General features: G+C 39.7%; 1 pseudogene; it reads left to right on the plus strand.

The window, feature by feature from the left end:
- The first annotated feature begins 16,045 nt into the window (after positions 1–16,045).
- On the plus strand, positions 16,046–16,163 carry LOC124723297 (annotated as a pseudogene).
- Positions 16,164–17,749: the final 1,586 nt, after the last annotated feature.

Here is a 17,749-nt window from a genome sequence, read left to right on the forward strand (position 1 = left end):
CACCGTAATGTATGTCGCACATAATTTGATGTGCATAACGTAGTAGGTCACTATCATGCACATCCTGTAAATTGTATCAGGCATCCTTTAAACACAGAAACAGTAGTTTCTGTAATAAGTATGCCTTGTCCTCTGTTGAATAACCGTAGTTTTTATTACTTGCTACGCAGTCATATTGTTGTGGACTTGCTTGAAATCTGTTCATGAAGGTTAGTTTTGCTATGCTGTGAATGATTTCCATGTACATAATTGTGTTTAGTACCAGCTCCTTGTATAATGATTGTGCTTGACTATGTTTCGTTGGAGGCTGGGTTTATGGCTCTCTGTAGAAACGAGGGTGATGAACTAAATGACTCGACACCTGTTTCAATATCGCTCTCACTTGTTAAGCATGTATGATCATCATTACACTCATGTACGTTGTCTGCACAGTTGAGCATATACAACACCACACATTCCACTGACTCATCTTGCAGAAACGCTAATGTCTCATCTGTCACTTCTTTCTGACTCTGCGAGACTCCTGGGGTTCCTTTCTGACGAAATTTCACCTTTAGCAACTGCTGTTGTAGGTATAATGCAATGTTTGCTTTGATTATCATTGTTGCTTTGTATCGATACCACTAACACTCTAGCGCTGTTGTGAGCTACATGTCGACTAAACAGTTCGACCCTCTGTAGCCTAATGCTGTGCTCACCATTGGATACCTCCAGTCCCTCCCCCTGTTGCCATGAGCTGTGCCAGCATTGAAGTTGCATGGTAGAAAATATGTGGGGTGTCGAATACCGTAAATGTAATTGACCTTGTGTGACCTTGCACTCACGATGTTCATTGTGTGACATCAATGGATCATAAGTTTAAAGCTGGAAGAGTGTTTGTTTGTTTGTTTGTGTGTGTGGGGGGGGGGGGGGGGGGGTGGAAATTGTAGAGGGAACCCAGGAGATGAATACAGTAATCAGATTGAAATGGATGTGGCTTGGAGTAGTTATTTGGAGATAGTGAGGCTTGCACAGGGTAGAGTAGCATGGAGAGTGGCATCAAACCAGTCTTGGGAATGAAGAATAAGAAGAATAAGAATAAGAATAAGAAGAAGCCAATGATGACAGCAACAATAAAGGCCAACAGTTTTTGTGCATCCTCTGAACAGTAGATTGAGTTAAACAAAGCAGGGTCTTACTTCAGTTAGTTGGCACATCAAAAGTATAATTTTACTGTTCCGTCAAATTTGGCACACACGTAGTGCAACAACCTACTAGAGTACATTACAACCACCTAGTGTCTCCAAGCAACTGTGTACTGCATGTGCCAAAGAAGCCATTTGTTACTCTGTATATTCTGCCATGAGATGTTAAGTAGCTTATCTATGAAACTCATTTTGCTCGTTGATATTTTGCAAGAACATGTTTCATATATTATTTTGTGTGCTGTTGTTCATGGCCTTCTGTGTGTAGTGCATATATTCCACCCTCTTGTAGTTAAGTAGTTTTGAGGTTTTCTATACTGTGTATTCTAGATACTGCTACTGCAATAACAGAACAAGTTTTTGTTCAAACCACTACATTGTTTACATGATTTACTGTTCACCTTTACTTTTTCCTTGCTATAATAATTTATGTAGTGTGATAATGAATTTTGTGAGCTGTTGAAATAATCCTACCCCTTGTGATATTAATTTCCATTATCTTTTTTGCTAATGACATGTTTAGTATATACAAATGCCCCATAAACTATACATCTACATATTTTATATGCTTATTACATTATTGCCCTTATTATTACATATATCCTGGTCATTATTGTTTAGGTGTAATAGTGACACATACAGAAAATCTAAAATTCTCTGGTCCAACTTCTAATTTGTTGTCAGTGACCCAATTATTCTTCCATTTTTTTCTCGTAATGCTGTGTGCTGTGTTTTTTTCTCTCTTCCATATTAAAGGAATGCTTTAATTTGTTTTCATCTGTATTTTGACGCTGCAGTGTCCTTTCTTATTTGTCTTGATATTTGTCACTGTGTGTGAACAAAATACACGGTAATGGTAGCATTGCCACTATGTGCGTGATACTGGTGCAAGCTTCTGTGTGTACTAAAGTACATTTCCTCTGTCAGCCACACTGTGTAGAAATAATGTGTATCTTATCTGACTGCTAGAATCTGTAATTCATTTACAGATATGTTGTATTTGAAGACAGCAGGACACAGTAGGATTTACAGCCGCCACCCGGTCAGTCACTGTGTGATGTGACACTGGTATTAGGGTACTGAACTCTTAACTCTTTTAAGAGGAATGTGGTGAAAAACCCATCTCCAGTCATTTTATTGTAAGTTTCCGTTATGTCCATAAATCAACTGGAGGGGTGGGGGGTGGGGGGAGAAAGACTGCTTGTTTTGAAAAGGACACTGATGTTTTTCCACATTCTTGTTCAGTCTGTGCTTGTGACATTTGCAATGACCTTGTTGTTGGGATGTTTAAATGCTAATTTACCTTTCCCTTTTAAGTCTCATAGGACAGTATTAATTTTCACAATACCAGAAGATACTTTGCAACACTGAAAAATTATACTGATTGCATTTTTGTGTTTTTGTTTCAATGTATTAATTACACTTCCTCTTTCAGTGGAACGTTGGCTGATGGACAACACAATTCCACCATTTGGACTGCAGTGAATAATTGGACATTAAAGACATTCATGTGTATATATTATAATTCACTGCAGTCTTACATCAAGATAATGTCAATTTTGTTGATATGTACAAAATATTTATAATGTATACAGATCTGAGGTATGTGGTATATTTGTTACTGTATTTTTATTTCATAAATTTATCAGAAATAAAGATTTTTATATTTATGTCATTTGGGTTAAATGCTCCCAATAAATTAACCCTTTTTCCTTTTATCAAACATTGTATGTGTGTGACTGAGGAGACGAATTGTGTGTGTGCTTGACTACACTGACACCTTGTAACCCAACTTCAGGAAGCTGATTTGTACACAAAGTTTTTTTATGAGGAGAAGTTGTGTAGTGTTCCTGTATGCTTTTATTGTTGCTTTCCTGTTCTGTAATCACAGGAATCCATTTAACACAGAACTATTGATGGAGTAGTCATGTAAATGGACTGTTCATCCATGGAAGCTGAGGTTAGAGCCTTCTTGTCCTCAAGTTTTCAAAATGATTTGACAAAATATTTACCACTACAAACTTTGGTTCAAGCAGGCAATTGGTCACTTAAGTAAATGCAGTCTGCTTGTGCCATAATTTCTGTATACTTATACGTTAAATTCCATTGGTTGCTAAGTCTTCTCAGATTTCCTTAAATCATTTAAGAATAATGCTGGGATGGTTCCTTTGGAAAGGACAGGCAGATATCCTTCTCAGATTAGAGTTTGTACTCCATCTCTAATGTCCACATCATCAACAGACATTAAATTGTAGTCTACCCACCTTCCATTTATTTCTGTAAGTCTGCTACTGTGGTAGAACAGGTATTTGTGATTACACTGCTTGTAAAAGTCACATTAAACAAAAGTGTCTCATAGTTGTAGGTGGACAACATTGTAAAGCTTTTGACTGCAATTATAAGTGTATGTTGTGCTTGTCCAACCATTAAAAGTTTATATTTACCTCTATCTGAATTTACAATAATTTTGCACAGTTTATCACCATTAGTTGTATCATATTGCAAAACTTGATTGGTACCATTTACAAAGCCCACTTTCATTTGTTTCACTCCACACTTTTACCATGGAGCCATGGTGAATTGTAGTGCACGTAAAATAAACTGGTGAAACCAGAACTGTTCAAATTCACTGCTAAATGTCGACAATATATGAAAAATTCACCATTAACAATTTGCCACCCAAACACTCGGACATTTTCAGCTCTGAAAAATCAGTCACTTAAGACTTTTTGTCATCAGTCCAGAGAATTTTGTATGTAAACAACTTCATGTGTATTCCACGTACAAAATGATCTGAAGCATTGTGGCAAGTGAAGATATTACAGCCAGAACACTACCAGATTGTTCTTCCTATCTGCTTTGCCACTGGATTGTTTGGTCTTTACCAAATAAATTTGATAAATTGTATATAGTTGTTGCTCCTCTGCTACAGGATTTTTTTCTTGAATTTATTGTGTGCTCCCACCTCTCACTATATGAGAATATGTAATACACCAAGGATATATAATGCTCCCAGGAACATTGTCGAAAATCATCATTGTGGAGGTCTAACTGTTATGGTGTGGAGAGCATAATTTTTCATGGGCCTATTGACCTCCAAATCTTTGAACATGCTACAGTCACCCATCAACATTATTGTGACACTGTACTCCTTCCCCATGTACACCATTTTATGGTTTCATTCAGTCCTGACTTCATTTTTGGATGACAAAGCATGACTGCATTGAACAGTGCAGATGGAGGTGGTCTTCGAACAAGAGGATATTCAGCAAATCGACTGGTATGCCCATTTCCCTGAGGTAATTCCCATTGAGCATGTGTAGGATGTGTTGGGTAGACATTATATGCACCAACGACCATCCAACAGTTGTCAACCATACTGGTGGAGGCATTTGTCAACCATACTGGTGGTGGAGTGAAATGCCCTACCACAAGAACTGCAACACGGTGGCCAGCTGGGAGCACATTGTAGACCATGCATTGCCATCCATGGTTTTCACACACCATATTAAGAACACTGTCCCACCTGTAAATTGCAGTGACTTCAGAGTTGTCTGTGAATAAGTGTTATTTCTGTTCATCTCATCGTGTATTTAATTCAGTTTCCACCTGTACTATACTGTAGCAGTTCCTTCTGCGTGCGGTCCAAATTTCATTGAGCTATATTACTTGGCAGTGACATATCATGCGAAAGCTGCATTTGTCTCTTAAGTTTTGCACACCAGTGTATTCTTAACAGCCATATGCAAAATGATTACATTTAATAATTTTGCAATATGGTTTCACTACAGCTCATGGTGAACAAAAATAGAGATGGAACTGCCTGTATAACAGTTGTTTTTCATTCTTTTTTCCCCATGAGAGACATGTGGATACTGTGCAAAAAGAAAAACACACAGATTTACTACTACCTGTTCATATTTTAAGCATTAGCTTGGTTGCTGCCTTTGGTTTTTCGCAAGCAGACCTTGCATATGCCTGTTTCTAAGTGCGTTTTTTGTCATAAAATCAGCCAAAAACTGAAAACATCAAGCACTGTGAAACTCTTAACTATTCGGATTATTTCAGCATGAGTTGAATTTATTTAAAAAGTTCAGTCTGTAGAGTATTGGCATAGAAAACAGTGTTGGAGAGGATGTGTTAGGTGAACAGTGACTGTGTGTCAATTGTTGTTTCATTATTAGGTTCAAACAAGAGGAAGGCAATACAAAGGGAAATGATAGAACAGTTAAACCAGGCTGACGTTGGGAATAATTTGATTATTTTGGGAGAGAGAGAGAGAGAGAGAGAGAGAGAGATCGGAATGTAAGAGTGTGAAGTAATTCAGGTGAGCTAGAGTGTTACAGAATTTGTCACGTACTACTACTACTACTACTACTACTACAGTAATAATAAGAATTAATGATTTTCATCATACTATAGTTTACCAGAATACAAATCTTCTTCATACTGTTGCATTCTGAGATTTTTCTCTCTTAAACACAATCATTAAATTGTTTCAAACTTTTGTGCTCTCTCAACAAATGGAGACATGAGGTACATTGACCTAAATGACGTAGATGATGCCAATCAGCAATGGATCTGTCCCAATGTCTGACAAATTAGGGGGTATAATAATTAATTCATGATAAGTATATAAAGAACATACATCTCAGCATTTGTATCAATCTATAGATGCTGAGTGACATTGCATAGTGGTAAGACACTGGACTCATTTGGAAGGACCATGGTTCAGATCTTGTCCTGCCATCCAGTTTCCCATTGTTTACATAAATCTCTAAAGGTAATTGCAGGGATTTTCCTTTCAAAAAGTCTTAACCAGTTTGCTTACCTCATCCTTTCCCAATCCGACTTTGCATCCTTCTAATGCCATCATCAGTGAGATGCTCAGCCCTAATTTATTGCTCTGCATGGGATCAGTCCTCCATGTTAATGTGGTAATTTCAGCAACCTTCACTAGAATTGATTGTAAGAATTTTTGTAGTTGTCGTCATCCTTGGTGATGGCATACACGAGACTGATGTCTTAACTGTAGTGTGACAAATGTAACCATGTCTCATAAATAATAATATGGCTACATAAGGTTGTTTGGTTGAAAAATGAAGTATGTTACAGTTTCTTCATGCACAATTTGTATTTCACTATGTACCTCATGGATTAAGATGCCGCCACCTGAAGGAATAAATTTTGTGATAATACAGTGAAAATACCTTTCTAGGTGGTATGGCACCAACCAACTAACAGCTTTTTCCATCCACAAAAGGCATTGTGGGTCAGATGGGTTGGCTGAACCCTATTATGAAAATTTAGGACCCAATGTGAATCATCTTATGGGGTAGTAAAATATTGTCAAATTTATCTTGTTGTCTTATTCTATATGCCCCAGCTGTGTAAGCATCTATCGGGCCATGCATTGAAGATAAGGTTAAACTGATAAATAAAAGCTGTATAATTAAGACTGAAACAATATCCAAAATATTGTAGAAGACATTACTGTTCCCCAGTTTCTCCCATTGAGGCACTTCTGACATCAGCTTGCCCTTATTAATTTATGTTGAATGCAATGCTGTATGAAGTAGTTACACTTGCAGTTTGGTCTTGTACGGCATGCACCATTCCTAGCATTTGTGTAGACGTTAGTGAACCATATCCAACAATTTTTTGGCAGATTCTCAGCATGAAACATGATTCTAGTGCTAAATCAAACTCACTATCTCTTGCATTTGATATACTTTCTCACTCACCGAAAGAAATCTATTAATCTATAGCCCAAGGGTATCGGACACACAAATTAGGCTGTTCCAGCTTGAGTGTTTGCCTGCCATGGGCTGTGGTAGACAGTTTGGGCAGTTATGCAGCTGGGGTGTAGCGTACTGCTCTTGCCTTGTGCCTGGGGTTGGGGTGGCTAAGTGGTTCGCATGTGTGCAGAATATGTGCAATAGGGCTACCTAGTGGTTTGCCTGTACCAGCCGAACCTGCCTGTGAGCACACAGATGGGCAGTCCCCAATGACCCTACTCTGTGGGTCAATATTGGAACAGTCTACTACAAACAGTCTGACTAATGGTTCACATTGGACTGCAGTATAGTTGACATGAAGGTCAGCTACCTCAGTTGATAAGATCAGTATAATTTTAAAGTTATTTGCATATAGCAAGGAGAAAATTGCAAGTTGTGTACAATATTGCATATTTTAAACTCATTTGTTTTTATTTCCTGGGTAAATATCAGATTTTAGGGAATGCAAACAGCAAAGAGACTAATCTTGACATTCAAGACATCCAGTCTCGATAACCGAGAATAAAAAAGAAAAAATGCGAAATATGCTAAAAAAGTGTCACCATCAAGTACTAAGCAAATCAAAATACCTATTGTAATGTGTCAGATGAAGCAACCTGGAGGTCTTGTTCAGAACCATCTGTGACTCGTTATGAATAACTTTCAGTTTAGTGTTACAGAGGATGATGAGAAATTGATTGGAAGTGAGACAATAAGATCAATCACTTTCCTGTGACATACTTCTAGTCACTCATGAAATGAGGTAATTTTATCTTTTCTCCTTGTAGAACAGGGTCAGCCATGGCATGCAAAACTTCACTGTTGCACAGTGTGCTGCACATGCATGGTCCAGGCCTCAGCCTGTCCATTTCATTTATCAGTGCGGTGTGACATTGTTTCTTCTGGAATTTGATGTGGCATTTTATGAGCAGTATGATTTCCCTCAGTTCAGCAGAATTGTAGTGGCAGCACTGTTTAACCTGAGCTATTTGCTCGTGGTATAAAGGAAGTGCGTAGGTTGAGTGGTTATTTGCACAAAAAGAGGCAGTCTAGTGATTTATAGCTGCAAGCCTCTTAAGACTAAACAGGAATCGGTTATTTGTCAAAGAGAACAACAAGAAGTCTCTATTATGCAATTTCAGAATCAACGGGTACCCTAGATTTGCTAAATAAGGGCATTTCAACACCATTGTAAAAATATTTAAAAATTTACTTGATGAAAAAGCAAAAAATGACAGTGATCAACAGATGATTTGTACAGGAGTCATTGTTTTCTACACCAAGAAGCACTTTGTGCAGAATTTGTAGGCTTGGAGCAAGTGATAAAATTCGTGACTCGATTAGTAAATTTTTTGAAATCACACACATTATTACACAGTCACTTTCAACAGTTTCTGATGGAACTTTCTGAAGAGTATGGAGAAGTTATATCTTATTTTGAAATACATCGGTTAATTCTAGGCTCATGTGTGAAACAATTTTCTGATTTAAGCACCACTATTGTTGAACTTCTGAAGGAAAAAGAAAAGCGGGAAACAAACTTAGAAGATCTGGAAGAGATCCCAGATGTTGTATTTCTAGTGAACATAATGCACACATTGCTGCTACGTGGGAAGCAACTCATTTCTGATCTGATTAGGAAAGTGGAGGTGTTCAAAAAAAAAAATCACTTGGTAGAAAGGAGAACATTCAACGGTGCTCCCAGGCAGTAAACAAAATGCAATTTTTTTTTTATTTTTTTATTTTTTTTTTAGGAATTCATTGCAACATTGAAACAATTACAAGAATAATTATGTAAATGCTTTCAGTAAAACAGCAAACCATATCTGTTTTTGTGACCATTTTCCATTTCAGTTGAAGGTTCCCTGGTGCAAGTGCAGATGGAGTTGATCAACCTGCAGTCTAATTCCCATTTGAAAGATAAATTCTGTAACATTGTGTCCAGGAGTTCTGCGAAATTTTCCTAAGCACAAGTTTCCTCATCTTTATATTGAGGCTGTAAACATGATATCAATGTTTTGATCAACATGTGTGTGATTTTTTTTTTTTTCGGATCATGAAACTAAAGTATTCTTGAATAGCTGCCAAATTGAGTGACTACAATTTGCATAACTGTGAGCTTCTGTGTGCAGGCAGTTTGTGCTTGATATAAATTTCATGTGTTCAGCGAGCCAAAAATAAATATTCGGGAAAATAATTGTGTTTGTGATCTGTGTTCCTCAGTAATAAGGAATATGAAAACAAGCTGCAAGCCGTTTCCTTCTAATGCAGTGTGTTCTCATTTTCTGCATCTTTCCACCCAGACAACGTGGCATGGAGAAAGTGTGCAGCCAGATGAGAGTTCTGTACACTTGCTAGAGCTATGCATATGTGCAGAGTCCTTCGGTATCCCTGATGTAGGACATTTTCCATTGGCCCATTTTCACTCCATTGAAAAATAGCCAGATACTTGCACCACCACAACAGTGGGTCATATCTGACAATGTTGGGTGTGTCATGTACGTGTGTGTGTGTGTGTGTGTGTGTGTGTGTGTGTGTGTGTGTGTGTGTGTGTGTGTGTATGTGTGTGTTGAAATGGAAGTCTCTGAATGGAATAATTCTTCTCTGTGGGATTTCAATGGCTTCTAAACAAACCAAAAAGAATGTTTGTGTGAGCAACTGGGCAGCTCCAGGTGCCAATGCCACATCAACAGAAATTAGCATGGGATGGCATCGGACATTAAAGAATTAGTACAGAAAAAAAGCAGGATTATGCAGTATGATAATGCAGATTTATTCATTATGATAAAATTAATGATTTTATTTTCATGAGTTTCTCCTCCTGTATACAGAAAATACCATGAAGGGATGTTGGGTCCAGGAAATTATGAGACAGCAGTGGAACCTTATTGGCTGAGACTAATTTCACAAGAAGTTTCAAACAACGGAAATAAATCTTTGTAACTGAAACACAAAAAACCTCTTATGATGGTAAAGTTGTGTTAACATTCCATGATACACATATTTCCTCTTCCTAGGAAGAATATGCTGATAAAGGGGTCCCAAAATGCATGACATTGTCATATGCTTTACAAGGATGCTGAACTGTATGTGTAGTAACCTGGTATGAGGCAGCAAATTTTCAGTTTTGCTAGAGGAGTAAAGAATACTAGAAACAGTGCTTACTGTTGATGCTAAATGATATATATGTCTCTCCAACCAACTACATGTACTTAATTCATAGTAGTGCCCTAGCTGAGATGGGGAGGGGAAACAAAAACAAAATTATATATGTGCTTACTGAAATTATGATGGTCACCAAACAAAAATTGAACACACACAAAAGTAAACCCATCAATGAGGTGGCTGCTGACCCCAAATGCTCCCACTAAACAGGGTTCTCACAGAATAGAAATGACAGGATTGTATAGGAAAGACTGTGAAGGTTGTGCACTTTTAACTTAGCAAATTATTACGAGTTGTCATCTTGCACTAAAAGAGCAGCTTGATGTAGATCTGGGAGGAGAGTGGATTTTGGTCCTCACGCTCGCACAGCTGACGCTGGCTACTGGGCCAGACAAGCAGTGTACTTGATTAACACTGCATACAATACATTACACACACACACACACACACACACACACACACAGTGGATGTGAAGAAGTACTATTAGATATTGATCAATCTTTTTCATACTTTCTATGCCAAATTCTATTGCTAATACAACGATACTCTTGAAATTTCAAATCAGTAACTTCAATACTTTGGAAGACATAAATGTTCACCTAAAACACACAATAACTGTGCTGGCATTGTGAAACCAAATTAGGGACTGTAATTTATACATCTATAGTATCAGTTGAAACAACCAAGAGGATAGGTTCTTACAATCTAATTCTCTGAAATTTTCTTTGGTTTCATTGTTATAGATTCCTGATGTAATTAACAGTACATTGGAAAATTATTATTTCGTTGTGTTTTGGTTGTGTGAGTGTTTTGGAGAGATTGAGAGTGAAAGGAGGACATACGTAAAGTGAGAATGTGATATTTTATTAAAACATTTGTAAATGTGTCAGAAAAGGGCAGCCAGAAGGGGTGCCGAGTATTAAATTTATTAATGATTTATTTTGTGAAAAGGAATCATATTTATTTTTGATTACATTTTGTCTAGTTCTGGAATTAAGAGATGTCCAGTCTAAATTACTTGTGCTAATCTGATTGACATTAGAAATACTGTGAGTATAGAAGTGATCGGATTGGCTACTTAACATACTAGCCAATAGGGATTCAGAATTTCTCGCACTTTCGAGTAGGGCTTGGTGCTTCAGATCTATGGGTTGAGATGGTCGCTTGGAGTCATATTCTGATTAACACCTATGTTAAATCGTACTGATGAAATTTGTACCAAAATGAAGAAATCCGCACATCTGAGCAGTTCTCGTGTAGTTGATGAAAAGTGACTACAGTGTGGAGTATTTTGAGAAAGGTTGAGCTTTGTAAGTGACTTATTTTGGGAGATTTCACATGTGAACATTTCAAGTCGTACCTAAACTCCGCATGGTGCGTTTCATGCAAATTACGAGACGCTATGGTGAGCACTTCTGTACAAGAAGCCTACTGAATGTATTAACTCGCAATTAGTTGTGGGTCAGTGATGGTTTGGGATGTTTAAAATATCAGGTTGGACTAAGTAACTTCTGGCTGCTTTCGGGTGTGAACTTGTGACAGAGACAATTAGTGACATTGCATAATTAGTATTGGGATATTAAATAAGGACTTGATAGCCATTTTCCTTGTTTTAGAGACAATAAACCAACCAAAAGGAAATTTTAGACTTTTTTTCAAATGAGTCATGCAATAATCCCAAACACTCGATAGTTTAACTAACTTTCAGCTACTGCCCATGGAATGGAGTTATGCGGTCTTTGCGTGGTTGATAGTTCAGTGATTTATCATCAACCCTGCTTTTGTCAGTTAAACAAGTATCTGCCGTCACATAGTGAAGGGGCAGACAATCTGAAGTCTATCCAGGTAGATGGACAGAATGTTTAAAGGATAATGAGAGAGAGAACGACCCATCCTGCTGCATGCTCAAGCATTGGCACACTCAAGTTCTTCATAAAGAGGAGTAATACATGTAGACAGGGTAGATTTGCAGTCTACCAAAACTATGGTTTGGTAGTTTTGGTACACTACATAACGCTAAGATTACTGGTTGTGTTGATAGGGAAAGGAACATAAGTGAATGTGTGAGAGAGGAACTGGGACCCATTGTGTTAGTCTGTTAAGTATTTTACGTCCTTAAAAAATATAAATTGTGTTGTATCAGTAATAAAAATTAACTGCTCGCATAGCTTGTGCCCTTTTATGTAACCAAAAAAATTACTTTTGATGCAAGTACAGTTTACATGCATAAACACAAAAAATCTCTGTAATGATAGTCGTTATTTTGTGCTCAATAGAATGTTCATTATGATCAAAGGCAAGAGTTTCTACATCTACATCCATACTCTGCAAGCCACCTGACGGTGTGTGGCGGGGGGTACTTTGAGTGCCTCTATCGGTTCTCCCTTCTATTCCAGTCTCGTATTGTTCGTGGAAAGAAAGATTGTTGGTATGCCTCTGTTTGGGCTCCAATCTCTCTGATTTTATCCTCATGGTCTCTTCGCGAGATATACGTAGGAGGGAGCGATATATTGCTTGACTCCTCGGTGAAGGTATGTTCTCGAAACTTCAACAAAAGCCCGTACCGAGCTACTGAGCGTCTCTCCTGCAGAGTCTTCCACTGGGAGTTTATCTATCATCTCCGTAATGCTTTCGCGATTACTAAATGATCCTGTAACGAAGCACACTGCTCTCTGTTGGATCTTCTCTCTCTCTCTCTCTCTCTCTCTCTCTCTCTCTCTCTCTCTCTCTCTCTCTCTCTCCCTCCCTCTCTCCTATCAACCCCATCTGGTACGGATCCCACACCGGTGAGCAATACTCAAGCAGAGGGCAAACAAGTGTACTGTAACCTACTTCCTTTGTTTTCGGATTGCATTTCCTTAGGATTCTTCCAATGAATCTCAGTCTGGCATCTGTTTAACCGATGATCAACTTTATATGATCATTCCATTTCAAATCACTCCTAATGCCTACTCCCAGATAATTTATGGAATTAATTGCTTCCAGTTGCTGACCTGCTATATTGTATCTAAATGATAAAGGATCTTTCTTTCCGTGTATTTGCAGCACATTACACTTGTCTACATGGAGATTGAATTGCCATTCCCTGCACCATGCATCAATTCATTGCAGATCCTCCTGTATTTCAGTACAATTTTCCATTGTTACAATCTCTTGATATACTACAGCATCATCCGCAAAAAGCCTCAGTGAACTTCTGATGTTATCCACAAGGTCATTTCTGTTTATTGTGAGTCCGCAGCTCGTGGTTGTGCGGTAGCGTTCTCGCTTCCCACGCCCGGGTTCCCGGGTTCGATTCCCGTCGGGGTCAGGGATTTTCTCTGCCTCGTGATGACTGGGTGTTGTGTGATGTCCTTAGGTTAGTTAGGTTTAAGTAGTTCTAAGTTCTAGGGGACTGATGACCATAGCTGTTAAGTCCCATAGTGCTCAGAGCCATTTGAACCATTTTGTTTATTGTGAACAGCAACTGTCGTACGACACTCCCCTGCGGCACACCTGAATGCATTTTTAGTTTCCTTCTTTTTGAGAAAATTGAGTTTCCTAGTGCTATGCCAGGATGGGTCCTTTGAAAGGTCATGGCCAACTTCTTTCTCCATCCTTCCCAAATCTGATGGGATCAGTGACCTCGATGTTTAGACCCCTTCTCCAAATCAACCAACCAACCAACCAACCAATCAATCTTAGTGCTATGTGATAAATCTGTACTTTTAAATTTTTTCACTGTTTTGCATTACAGATCAACAATTTTCAAGTATAACCCGAATCAGAGAATGACATTTAAATGTTGCTATAAATACTGTTCATTTTTAAGTAACGAACAGGAGGGTAACTATGTAGAACAAAAAGTTCTGTAACTTACATGTCCCTTTATACAGGGTGTTTCAAAAATGACTGGTATATTTGAAACGGCAATAAAAACTAAACGAGCAGCGATAGAAATACACCGTTTGTTGCAATATGCTTGGGACAACAGTACATTTTCAGGCGGACAAACTTTCAAAGTTACAGTAGTTACAATTTTCAACAACAGATGGCACTGCAAGTGATGTGAAAGATATAGAAGACAACGCAGTCTGTGGGTGCGCCATTCTGTACGTCGTCTTTCTGCTGTAAGCGTGTGCTGTTCACAACGTGCAAGTGTGCTGTGGACAACATGGTTTATTCCTTAGAACAGAGGACTTTTCTGGTGTTGGAATTCCACCGCCTAGAACACAGTGTTGTTGCAACAAGACGAAGTTTTCAACGGAGGTTTAATGTAACCAAAGGACCAAAAAGCGATACAATAAAGGATCTGTTTGAAAAATTTCAACGGACTGGGAACGTGACGGATGAATGTGCTGGAAAGGTAGGGCGACCGCGTACGGCAACCACAGAGGGCAACGCGCAGCTAGTGCAGCAGGTGATCCAACAGCGGCCTCGGGTTTCCGTTCGCCGTGTTGCAGCTGCGGTCCAAATGACGCCAACGTCCACGTATCGCCTCATGCGCCAGACTTTACACCTCTATCCATACAAAATTCAGACGCAGCAACCCCTCAGCGCCGCTACCATTGCTGCACGAGAGACATTCGCTAACGATATAGTGCACAGGATTGATGACGGCGATATGCATGTGGGCAGCATTTGGTTTACTGACGAAGCTTATTTTTACCTGGACGGCTTCGTCAATAAACAGAACTGGCGCATATGGGGAACCGAAATGCCCCATGTTGCAGTCCCATCGTCCCTGCATCCTCAAAAAGTACTGGTCTGGGCCGCCATTTCTTCCAAAGGAATCATTGGCCCATTTTTCAGATCCGAAACGATTACTGCATCACGCTATCTGGACATTCTTCGTGAATTTGTGGCGGTACAAACTGCCTTAGATGACACTGCGAACACCTCGTGGTTTATGCAAGATGGTGCCCGGCCACATCGCACGGCCGACGTCTTTAATTTCCTGAATGAATATTTCGATGATCGTGTGATTGCTTTGGGCTATCCGAAACATACAGGAGGCGGCGTGGATTGGCCTCCCTATTCGCCAGACATGAACCCCTGTGACTTCTTTCTGTGGGGACACTTGAAAGACCAGGTGTACCGCCAGAATCCAGAAACAATTGAACAGCTGAAGCAGTACATCTCATCTGCATGTGAAGCCATTCCGCCAGACACGTTGTCAAAGGTTTCGGGTAATTTCATTCAGAGACTACGCCATATTATTGCTACGCATGGTGGATATGTGGAAAATATCGTACTATAGAGTTTCCCAGATCGCAGCGCCATCTGTTGTTGAAAATTGTAACTACTGTAATTTCGAAAGTTTGTCTGCCTGAAAATGTACTGTTGTCCCAAGCATATTGCAACAAACGGTGTATTTCTATCGCTGCTCGCTTAGTTTTTATTACCGTTTCAAATATACCGGTCATTTTTGAAACACCCTGTATATACACACTCAATTTGTAGATGATTCATCACTTCAGATTTCTAGGGGAATCTAGTAAGATCCTGATTGCATAGGTAAACAAAGCGATCAAAATGATGTAATACCCAATAGGTATGCAATACACCTGACTTGTTACAATCTGAACTGACCAAATGTACTCTGAAAACTATCATAGTCTATGCTTGCTTACAATAGTCTACTGTAGCCTAAGGCAGTTTCACAACTCTAACCCAAGGTGATTCAAAATTCGTGTCCCATAGGACAGGTTTGATGTTAGTGGTGGTAGCAAAAAATACACTGAGATAAATGACTGACCACCACCACCACCACCACCACCACAACAACAACAACAACAATGACAACAACCATCACCACCACACCGCTGAAATCATTAGTCAGATGCAGTGTGTAGTATCACATGGTCAGTTATCTGTGAGGCAGTTGACTAATGTACTCCGACGGAAGGTTATTAAAGGGGCATGTGTTACCACAGCTGGACCAACAGCCTTGCCGCGGTGGTAACACCAGTTCCCATCAGATCACCGAAGTTACACGCTGTCGGTCTGGGAAAGCACTTGGATGGGTGACCGTCTGGTGTGCCGAGCGCTGTTGGCAAGTGTGGTGCACTGTGTTCTTGTGAGGCAAACTGAGGAGCTACTTGATTGAGAAGTAGCGGCTCCAGTCTCATAAACTGACATATGGCCAGGAGAGCGGTGTGCTGACCATGTGCCTCTCCATATCCGCATCCAGTGATGCCTATGGGCTAAGGATGACATGGTGGCCGGTCGGTACCATTGGGCCTTTGAAGGCCTGTTCGGACAGAGTTTAGTTTTTTGTTACCACAGCTGTGTAGTGTGGTGCTGTTCTGCAGTGTAGTGACTCGTACAGTGATGTATACATATCAAGACAAGGTGGAAATTGCTCTCATCCATGGCGCAGGGAGCAGCAGAATAGCAAAGGTGACATCAAGACTAACATCAGTCTAATTACAGAATGATTGGCCATTTAATGGAATGGTTCAAGTCTACAGGCAGTGTACACAACTAAAGAGGTTCAGAAAGATGGTGCACACCTACAGGGATATGCAGTCAGCAGCCTCACTAGCAAAGGCAGTGGTGAATCCAACTTGGTCAGCAGGGATGTTAGCACAGGAAGGTAGCACGAGTCCAGCCTCCATGTCCAGGATACTGTTCTCTCGTCATTTCTATTTTCTTTTTGCAGGAATTCCATGCTGATGATACTGACAGGTGGATACAATTCTGCGAATGGCTTGAAAGATGCACACACCATCAGAACTTTGAAGCTGGCATTTTCTTCAGCGATAATGCTAGTTTCTGTTTAAACGGGAGGGTGAATAGTCATAATGACGGCTGTTGGGCAAATGACTGTCCCCATCTCACTGTCAAGGCGTATATTCACACTAACCCTAGGTTAAGTACATGGTGCAGCATACCTGGGAATGTCCTCATTAGTCTCACATCTTTTTAACAGCACACACAATGCTGCATCATACAGACACCATCTTAAGGAAACATCATGTTACTACCCAATTTGGACGATCTGCCTCACGATCAGAGGTGTAGGTTTTTCCCCCAGGAGGCTGGCGCACCTCCACACTTCAGAAGAAATGTCTGTTGACTCCTGGATGAGGTTCTTCGTAGGCATTGGATTGGTAGATGGTGCATGAAGGATTACAACTGGCCTTTCTTTCTTTGGGTGTTGGATTCTGCATTGCTGATAGCTTGTGATACTGTTCCCTGTCATGGCCTGATAGCGTACAGCATGTTGAAACAGTTGAACCAGCAGTCAGAGGAGGTCCTCCTCCAGCTTTTTAATAAAAATTGGTGGCTGGAGTATTTCAAATATTGTGGAAGGAAGCTATTTTAATTCTGATTTAAAAACCGGGGAAGGATTGTACTAAACCCAGTTATCGTAGCATCTGTATCATTAGCTTTGTAGGAAAGGCACTGGAATATATGGTCATCTGGCATGTAGTGTGGGTTCGCGAAATTGCCAACTCGCTTCCAGTGTGAGTCAGGAAGTATGAATCTACACTCAATAACCTGACCCTGCTAGAAACAACAATTCAGCAAGGTTTCCAACACAAGCAACACCGTGTTGGTGTATTCTTCGATTTGGAAAAGGTCTACGATACTATCTTGAGGCATAATATTTTGTTGCAGCTCGATGAGTGGGATTTC

The sequence above is a fragment of the Schistocerca piceifrons genome, chromosome X, assembly GCF_021461385.2.
Source record: "Schistocerca piceifrons isolate TAMUIC-IGC-003096 chromosome X, iqSchPice1.1, whole genome shotgun sequence".
NCBI classification, from domain to species: Eukaryota; Metazoa; Arthropoda; class Insecta; order Orthoptera; family Acrididae; genus Schistocerca; species Schistocerca piceifrons.